Raw genomic sequence first — 10,326 nt, forward strand, 5'->3', positions numbered from 1 at the left:
GAGAATATGAACATGGGACATACCTTCTGGGGTACACTGCTCAGCCCACTTGGTACCTTGGCTTTGTGGGCACCTGAGCCCATCCTTAGCATTCTGATTGGTGATTTGCTACTGCCCAAATGTCACCTCCATTTGCCACAACCATCATCCCCACAGACAGCATCTTCAAATAGTGACTGCTACATTACAGATCTCTCCAAGAAGCCCATTCTACAAGAAATAGGTATATTCTCTAAGTCAAGCCTGCGAGGAGACCAAAGGGGGAAAAAACTAGGACTTCTTGGAAAAACAGCTCATTCTAGTTCTAGAGCAGGGAAAGTACAAAGTGAACCTGGAAGGTCTTGGACCAGAAAGCAAGGGACTGATCAAAGATGTAACAGGATCATTTTTCAAAGGCACAGGAACCAATCTAAAAAGGAGCCCACTGGCCAAATTTGGACCAAATTTAGCACCAGAAAGAATAATGATGGGGCACTTGGCTGGCTCAGTGGGTAGAGCATGCAACTTTTGATCTGGAGGTCAGGACTTTGAGCCCCCTGTTGGGCATAGAGATTACTAAAAAAAGAAGAATGATAATCGTGGAGATTCTAGCACATTTAATGGGGGTGGGAGGGAATCCATGAGTCCACAGTAATACACCAAAAGACAGGGCCAGGGAAAGAAGAAAGACAAGAAAACATGAAAAATCTCTCATCAGAGAATGCCAACTAATAAATGTAGAGGAGACAACAGAACAAGAAAGGTGGGTCAGTTGAGAATCAGGAAAAGAAGCTAAAACTATTGGGATTAAGGCTGTGGCAGGGAACCGGGTGTCACACAGCCCCAGAGGACTGCCCGGAGCACTTCACCCAGGGAGAGAACAGTGAGTGCACAGCAGAGACAGGGCAGCCACCACCCTAACACGGATGCTGCACTTCCGCAAGGCGGTTCTGTCCCCTGCGTGCCCCACATGGGTGGTGAAAGGGACTTACCTACACGGTTGGTGTTCTTGATGGAAACATCTGACTTGAATCTAGCTAGAAGGAGGAGGTAGGACACATTCAGAATGTGGGACCTAATGCAGACCACATCAGTCTAGACTTTGCAGAGAGCTGACCTTCTGACCGCCCTCGATGGAGGAGGGCTACAGAAATCTCGCAGCCAAATGCGCAGCTCGACTCTGGATTAAATCCATGTTTTTGAGAAACGCATGCATCCAAGGAGTCAAGTGTCACAAATGTCCCAGCCCACTTCTGGACGATTTGACAAAAGCAAATGGTGTATGTATATAAAGGGAGAGAAATGGAGTGGGTTAAGGCAAGCTGTTAAGAGGACACCCAGTTCTTCCAGCTTTTCTGTGGGGTTAACACCTTCCCCCAAAAGAGTGGGGAAGGGGGACTTTTTTTAAAAGAAAAGAAGGCAAAAGAGCACCTGGTTCAAACCCTAGATTTGTGGTTTACTTGTTGCATATTTTTGAGCAACTTCTTTTGCATCCCTGAGCCCGTCTTCCCCTCTGTACAATGGGCATGACCTAATCTCAATCTCCTGAGCTCTTCCAGAAGATTAGAGGCTGAGGCCTGTGAAGAATTCAGCACAGTGGCTGGGGCCTATTAGGTCATTAGGCCATTGCTAATTAGTAGCAATGGCTCCTGCCATTAATATTAGCAAGACAACCGCACAGAACCAGGAAGTTCAACCAGCCCTCAGGTTGCCCATGGCAGGATAAGTCCGTGAGAGCTGGACTGGAAAGAGAAGGCTTTGTGGAGGAAGAGGGGTTGGTGCTAGCAGCACTGCGGAGAAGGATCCCAGAGGTGGGATGTCCAGCAGCTAGTGCCTCTGTCTAACCAACCTGTGAGCTTGGTGTGAGTGACAGTGTAGACCAATGCGTTCCAAGGCTGAGGTGACACTGGAGAAAAGTGAGTGGGACTGGGGACTGTCTGGAATCAGAACTGGAGCAGGAGAAAGGGGCCAGGATAAGGGCTTCATCAGAAGTAGTGTCCAGAGAGGTCTGTAACCAGAGTTGGGGCTCATCCTGGAGTCAGGTGCAGGCAGAGGCCAGTCAATGTTTAGAGCTGGGACCCAGATACGTTCTGGAGCACAGCCAGGATCACAGGCCCACAGTAGGGGTTCACTCACAGCCTTAACCTCCTGCACACAACTGGGCCCCAGTGGGCAGAGCTATGCCTCAACCACCCCTGGCTTGCTCCCATACTTCTTACAGGGCCACAAAACTCCTTTAGGAGTGACAGCTATTCCCTACCAGATCTCCATGTTCAGGCATCTCATTCAGGGGCTTAGGAGTATTGGTTATCTCTGGCCTCGAGGCAGAGAAATTCCTCCTTGCAGTGTGGTTTTCCTTAAAAAGCACGAAGCCCAAGTCCCATCCTGGGCCAGGAAAGGAGGTATTGAGGAGCTTAAAGCTAGAGCACATGCAGCAGCTCCCCTCCACCCCATCCTGTCCTTCCCTCCCGGGGCCACCTCACCTCATCTTGGCTTTTCTCCTCCTCTGTCCCCTCGGGCACGAGCTCTCCCCTACCCCTCGGGGCATGGAGACAGCCATCTAGCCTCTTTAGCCTCCAAGAGGCTTAGCTGTGGACATTGTGGAGTCTGGGCCAGGAGTGATGCTAGATGCAAGAGTGGGCAGTGGCTGTCTTCAGGTACTGTTTTTTCTCCCACTTTTTTTTTTTTTTTAAGATTTTATTTATTCATGAGAGACACAAAGAGAGAGGTAGAAACATAGGCAGAGGGAGAAGCAGGCTCCCTGCAGGGAGGCCGATGCGGGACTCAATCCCAAGACCCTGGGATCATGACCTGGGACACAACTGAGCCCCCCCAGGTGCCCCTCTCCCTCTTATAATATTATCGCAGGACTCGTGACTGGTTCTGCCTTGCTCAGCCCTCAGGGCAAGCAGAGCTCTTGCTTTTGGTAATTACCTCAATCTTCTCATCCTTGGAAAGAAGGGAGCCGTTGCTATGCACTGGGCTCTGGATGGTGATCATTTGTGACTTGTATTAATATTCACAACAATAACATTTTTCATGGGTAAAGTTTTGGGGTTTTCTGTCACTGCAGGAAATGAAATGCAAATTAACAACTGTAAAGATTATAACATAATGAAGCCGGACATAAATAATGAAGAATTAATGGATTAAGTGGCTTCAAAGCATAGACAGAAAATGTCCTTCAAAAGTAAACATGTAGATAGAGCAAGGGATTACCAAGGGGAGGGGGCCACAAGGGCCTGGGGCCTGAACTGGGCCCTCCCAGGGGCTGGTCCCTTTCAACGCTTGCTCTGACTCAATGGCTCTCCACTGTCCACCCACATGCTGCAGCCAAAACAAAACCCCCAAAAAATAGGAGTCCTTATCCACTCCATCTCCCCGCCATACCCTTCAAGTCAATATGTGATGACTCTTGAAGATTTCTACTTCTCTTGAATCCATCGCCCTGCCTATTCCTGAGTTCAGGAGCTCACCTGCCCTGGGAGCCCATCCAGTTCACCTCTGCCCCAACCCTCGGGGTGGAAAATATCAGTATTGTCCTGTCAATCGGCCTTTCTAAAAATAAATAAATAAGTAAAGCAAATAATAATAAAAATAATAAACATTGTGAATTGAAAAAACACAAGTAAATAATAAATACTACAATAATAATACATTTTTTAAATAACAAAAAGAAACCCAAAGTAAATAATAAACCACCAAACAAACAAAAAATCCTCTTCAGTGATTCTCCATGGCTTTCTCCTCAGCCACCCCGCCTCAGCCCCATATGCCACATGAGGGTGATTATTGTAAGATCTCCCTATGGAAAAAGGATGCAGCGCCACAGGGAACAGGTGTTCAACTTGTTCAGCAAGGGGAGCCTCAGAGTGTCAGGGGAGGGCTGGTTCTCCAAGAGAATGGCATCAGAATAGGGGTACACCACTGCTTTGGTCAGAACTCTGGTTTTGGTCAGAACGGACAGGAATCCAGTTCAAACTGATTTAAGCAAAACTAGGAAACTACAACTCTAGGGTTGTCAGACATGGCTGGATCCAGCACAGAAGTGATGTCATCAGAGCTGCATCTCCCTGAAAAACCAGGACTGTGGAACCTGCAGCAGATAGACCTTCTCCATCAGCCAGCTATACTTCCCAGTCACTTCAGACAGCTCAGACTGCTGTTCCAGAATACCACAGACTGGGTGGCTTAAGTACTAGACATTTCTCACCATTCTGGAGGCTAAAAGTCTGAGATCAGGATGCCATCATGGTCAGGGTCTGGTGAAGGCTGCTTCCTGGTTTACAGATGGCCTCCTTATCACTCTGTCCTCATATGGTGGACGAGGAAGCTCTGCTGTCTCTTCCTCTTCTTAGAAGGGCACCAATCTTCTTGTGGGGGCCCCACCCTCATGGCTTCATCTAAACCTAATTACCTCCCAAAGGCCCCAGCTCCAAATACCATCGCATTGCGGAGTAGGGCTTCAATATATGAGTTTGGGGGAAACATAAACATTTGGTCCATAACATCCATCATGAAAACACCAAATGGTGGTGAAGGTGCTTTGAAAATGCTAACGTTCCAGGCTCACAAGGATGGCAGAAGAGATGTGCTCGGTGTTTGCTTCCATCAGGCTAGGTCATGTGCTGGCCCCCACCCAGGCCCTGATACTCTCTTAATGTGCTGTCAGTGGCTCTCTCTAACCATAGCAGCCTGTTGATAGTCATTCACCCCTCAGACTCCCCACTGGCCTTTCCTGGCCCCGCAGGCTGGCCCCACCATCCAGCCAAGCACTTTACAATGCAGCCCGCAGTCCACAGCCCATGAGGCCCAAGTCTGGACATATGCTTGGAGACGGAGTGATGTTGTTTCCATGTTGAAGCAGATGCTCCTGTGGCCCAGGAAGGCCCACTCAGGCCATAAATCCGGGCTGGATGGCGTCCCCCTCTCTCAGAGCCCAGAGAAGTCTCACATAGGGAGGAACAGAGCCATGTGGGTAGGTGCTGGGCTGGGCAGATTGCCCCCCAGCGCCTCCTCGCCCTGCAGGCTGAGCAGACGAGTCCTTACAAACATGGACTCCATTTTCATACAAATGTCTATGGTCCTGGCAAATACACAACAGGGAGACAGAAAAGTGACATAAAAGCCAAGTCGGTTCTGCGGAAGACACTTCCTGGTGTTCTGGGGGCTTCAAAGAGCCGTGTTAGCCACCTGTCAGAAATGGTGTGGGAACTAGATGGAGCTCTTTGGAGAAGCATCAAACAAGTTTGAGATGAATCTGCATGGAGAGGAGTCATGCAATCAGGCCCAGGGAGCCACAGGTTGGGGTACGCAGTGCTCCTCAGGAGAAGCAAATAATTAACCACAGACTGCTCCACTCGACTTCAGGAAGGCAGCTGCCACCACAGGAGTCCGCTCTTTCCTCTGCTGCCCAGGATCGCAGCTCCGCCCCAAGTCCCCGCCCTCCCCAGGACAGCCCTTCCCAAGAGGATCCCCAGGTACAAGAGCCCAGGAGGACTGGCCTTGTCTGGGGCTCTAGACATGAGGTTTCTGCCCCGTGCCCTCCTCCCCTTCATGTGATCCTCTGAAAAGGGCACTTCTTCTAAGGAAAAACCAAAGAATTGACAGTGTACAAGGTATCCGCGGCAGGATGTTATTTACTACTAGAAAGGAAAGGAAAGAAGAGGGAGTGAGGGAGGCTTCTACGGCCCAAAATCATAGGGAAACACAGTGTTGGAGGTTAAATGGGCCCTTTAGCGCAGGACTTACCAGAGCTTCTAAGAGATGTGTGTGACATACTCCCTTACATCCTCTGTGAATCCGACCAGAGTTTGCAGATTCACAAAGCCTCTGGAGGGCCTCACGTTCTTAGGACATATTTTAGAAAATACTAGATGAGCCAGCTGTTTTCTGTTTCAATGTCAAAATTAGTAAGTACTGTTTTAACCCTCCTCACGGCTCCCAGCTACCAGGCACAGACTCCCAGGAGGGAGAGCTGGGTTCCTGCCCCGTCCTGCCCAACCCAGTCATTTCACCCCACACAGACTTCACTTTGCCCATTAGTGACACGGTGATCATAACACCCTCTCTACCCACATTATATATATATTATATATACATTATATACCATATTACAGTGCTTTGAGGAAGTTAAAGGCACTATAAGTATACGGTATCAGTTATTGTTCTTTTCATTTGAAGAAAAGGGTTTGTGCCCTCCCTGTCCCCCTTCCACATGGATTTGAGCTCACAGTTAGTATGTGTCTCTGTAAAACAATACTCTTCTTCTAACTTACTTATTGTTTCAATAAAGTTCTTCTGAGCACCCTCTATGTGCTGGACAAGCTCTAGGCCTGGGGACAGCCTGCCCTCCTGGAACCTAGAGTTCAGAGCAGCCAGACGTGATAAACAACCATCCACGTATGTAAATGGGGGATCGGTGCCAATAACATCTGAACTCTAAGGAGGGAGGGGATGAAGGACCTTCAAGCAATGACAAATCACAAAAGAAAGGAGGGGAAGATGAGAGCTATTACCCCCCCTGTCACACCATCCACGTTGGTGGCTGGCTTCAGGAAAGGGAAACTTCTGCCCGCGTCACATTTGCCTTAACGCTCATTCTGGGCACGGCTGCTCTTGGCTCAGGTTTGCTTCCCGTCAGTACAAATGACCAGGGCTTCCCTCCCCAGCCAGCAGTTCCCGTTGAGAGTGAGGAGAGACAATGGGAGAATCAGGTAGCTCCTCCATGCAGCAGTGACCATGAGCTAACTACTTTTACCTTCTGGCTAAAAGACAAAAAGGTGAGGGGTAGGGACAGTAGAGAGCGATATAGGGTCCCTTGTACTGATAAAAAAAGACTTAAAATTCTAGTCAGGAACTTTCTTTTTAAAAAAAAAAAAAGACTTATTTATTTATTTTAGGGGTGGGTGGAGACGCAGAGAGAGGGTCTTAAGTGGACTCTGTGCTGAGCAGGGAGCCGAAGGCAGGGCTTGATCCCACAATGCTGAGATCATGACCTGATTGGAAACCAAGATCAGATGCTTAACCAAGTGAGCCACCCAGGCACCCCTTTAGTCAGAAACTTTTTAAGGTGATTTAAAGAAACTTTCTTTATAGTCTCAGGTTTGGACATACAAAGTCCAGTCTCAGGATGGATCCCCTCACAAACAAAACTTCCCTGCCAGACCAGTCCTTGGATGTCAGATGTGCACCACTAGGCCCCAGGTGCGTCAGAAACTCTGAAGAGCTGGGGAGAGCCCCAGGAGAGAACAGTAAGTTTGCCAAGAGGGCGAGTTCAGGAGCCATGCTCTGAAAACACTTACTTCCTCTCTTATGGATGCCTTCTCAGCCTCTAGGAATGGGAGTGCTTCAGGGGGGCCAGCACCCCAACTCACCCTCTAGTCAGTGTCCTAGAGCTGCCATGACCAATGACCATGAATAGGATGGCTTAAAACAACAGGAGTTTGTTCTCTCTCTCTTCTGAAGGTTAGACGTCCAAAATCGAGGTGTTGACAGGGTCTCACTCAGTCTAAAATCCTTAGGGGAGGATCCTTCCTCCCTCGCTCTAGCTTCTGACCGTTACCACAAATCCTTGGCATTCCCTTGGTTCACAGCTACATCACTCCATCCTCTGGTCTCCCTTGTCACACGGACATTTTCTCTGTGTGTCTCCACACAGCCTTCTTATAAGGACACAGTCTTTGGCTTGAGGGCCCGCCTTAATCCATCTTAACTAATTACATCTGCTGAGTATTTCCAAATAACATCACATTCTGAAGCACCAGCGATTAGGACTTTAACTTATCCTTTGAGGGGGGAGCACAACATTCTCCATGCACATTGCTTTTTCTTCATCAGTGCCTTGGGCTTTGGCAGGAAGAACATTCTGGAAAGGTGGCCCTGGAGCTTGGCAGGATCCTGGGGTTGGGGAGAGCCCAGGGTGTGTGATGGCACCTGAGGACTTGCGGGGGCTGCAGGCAGTCTGGATCTCTTCCCTCTGAGCATCCGCAGAGGAGGCCGTGGAGGCCTAGGGTGTCCTCTCTTCCAGGAGTGGCTCAGACAGGGCCTTGGGCTCCCAAAGCTTCTCTGGCCACACTGACCCCCTCACCCCGAGGAATGTTTCCAGAGGCCCACAGCCCAATGGTGAGTCACAGCAGGTCCCCCACTGGAAAGCGTGACGTTCCTGCTCCAGTGGCATTCTCAAGTTTCCTCCTCACAGTTTCTGATGTGGTAGGTGGAGGTGGACAGCAGCTTTGAGCTAAACGAATGCAGAGGAAGTGTCAGGCGCAACAGTCCTGAATTGGGAGCTTTCTGAACACCCACTGGAAAGACGGGGTGTGTGAAACAAGGCGGAGAAAATGAAGGAGGCGGGGCTGGGTGGGCGCGGGAGCCGCCCGCTAGAGACCATCCATCTGCATTCACATCAGAGCCCCTCTCTGCACGGCATGGGTGGACGGGGGAGGGGTACTCGGTTTGTCTTGTCTTTAGGTTCCAGCAATGCCATCTACTCAGTGGCCTCGGGCAATTAATCTGTCTCTATCCGTGCCTCAGTCTCCTCATCTGTCAACTGGAGGCAAGAAAATGGTCTATCTTGCAAGTCTGTGGGAGAGGCTAGGGAATGCTACCAGAATGGTTTTCCATTCACCCTCCATTTCTGTCTCCTGTCCCCTCTCCCTTCAAAGTCTCCAGAGCTCTGCCCAGATTAGGCATAGCTAGCTTCCAGTCTAGTGACCTAGGAGTTACTGAAGTGGGATGAAGAGAGGTTATAGGACAAGACGGATTCCTGCTTGCCACATGAGCCCCAATAAAGGACCTTTTGGCCGCTAAAAATTTTTTTAAAAAAGTTAGGGGGAAGGTTTCTGGAAATGGGCATGTGCCTCTGGCTTTGGACCTCTAGATCAGGAGACCCTCCTTTACTCCCAAGCAGGGGTCTTTGCAGGGTGACACTTGACAAATCAATTGATCAATGACATACATAAAGATTTACATGCCAGGATATTTACTGCAGCATTACTAATAATAGCAAAAAAAAACAAAAAACAAAAACAAAAAACCTGGAAAGAACCCAAAAAACCCAAAATAGGAGAAGTGGTTATATGATTAGAGATCCACAGAGTAGAGTATCGTGCAGCTGTTAAATCAAAAGAAGCAAGTGAAATTCTCCCCATGGAATCCCTGTCCTGAGAACTGGACATACCCACATCTAAAAGGGTAGGAAATACGACTGGGAGGAACGGCGCCGAAATGGCAACAGCACTTACCGCCAGGCGCTGCAGTTCTGGGTAAGGCTGGTTGTCTTTGTACTTTTCCACAGTTTCCAAATTTTCTAAGGCAAATTACTTCTTTAAAAAAAAGTGAACAGGCCACTCCCCTAAGTTGATGGGAAACCCAGTATCTGTTAGATTTTAGGAAGGTCTCTTTCCCTTCCTAGAGTCATGCAATATTCTTTGGGGTGGGGGTGGGGGTCCTGTACAGAGTAGAATATTCAAGAAGGATCCTATCATTTCAGTCTTGCCTGGCCATTCCAATTTGGCATCGAGGGTGGACCTCTGCCAAACCAATCAGCCATTCTCCCTGGGGTCCCCCAGTTCTTCCGGACCATCTAGGCCTGGGACACTGGTCTCTGTTGCTTGTGAAACCTGCAAATCTGCCCCTTCCCACGTTTAGAAGTGCCCCAAGGCACCTCCATGGCTTATTCGGTTGGGCAGCTGCCTTTTGTTTTGTTTTTGTTTTTTAAAGGTTTTATTTATCTATTCACATGGGGAGAGAATGAGAGAAAGAGAGAGAGAGGCAGAGACACAGGCAGAGGGAGAAGCAGGCTCCATCCAGGGAGCCCGACATGGGACTCCATCCCAGGACTCCAGGGTCACACCCTGAGCCAAAGGCAGATGCTCAACCGCTGAGCCACCCAGGTGTCCCTGACTTTTTTTTTTGAAGGAAGCAGCTTGTTTGTTCTCTTAAGGTACACAGCCCAGGGATTCTATCCCACCAAGTCCCTGCCCAGCCTTCAACCCCAGGCTCACTCCAGGGCTCAGCCCCAACCCCAGAGCCTCCTGCTCTTTGCCCCTCCCTCCAAGGTCCTGCCCTGGAGGCTCCAGGAGCAATCTGAGGAGTTGGGGGCTGGAGAGTCAGAATGAGGGATGGAAACCACTCAGCTGTCCTTTCTGCTGGAAGTAGAACTGGAACTGAGACTGGGCATACTCCAAGTAACCAAATTCTGTGGTGGACATAGATGCCTGGAGGATAGACCAGAGTCCCCAAAAGAAATGGATGCAAGATTATATGGATTAGCCTCTAGTCCAGTGTCAGGCTCTGTGCTCAGCGGGGAATCTGCCTTTCCCTCTCCTTCTCCCTCTCCTCCCTGCT

At 49.3% G+C, this 10,326-nt stretch overlaps 1 long non-coding RNA gene across 1 annotated transcript; it reads right to left on the bottom strand.

Annotated features, from left to right (window-relative positions):
• Positions 1 to 7,711: 7,711 nt before the first annotated feature.
• LOC140640882 (uncharacterized) lies at positions 7,712 to 9,323 on the bottom strand. The gene is made up of 2 exons (XR_012037491.1): positions 9,222 to 9,323; positions 7,712 to 8,218 (listed from the first exon to the last, which is right to left on the bottom strand). It is a non-coding gene; the product is annotated as an uncharacterized lncRNA (long non-coding RNA).
• Between the last annotated feature and the right edge of the window lie 1,003 nt (positions 9,324 to 10,326).

The sequence above is a fragment of the Canis lupus genome, chromosome 10 (assembly GCF_048164855.1).
Source record: "Canis lupus baileyi chromosome 10, mCanLup2.hap1, whole genome shotgun sequence".
Taxonomy (NCBI): domain Eukaryota; kingdom Metazoa; phylum Chordata; class Mammalia; order Carnivora; family Canidae; genus Canis; species Canis lupus.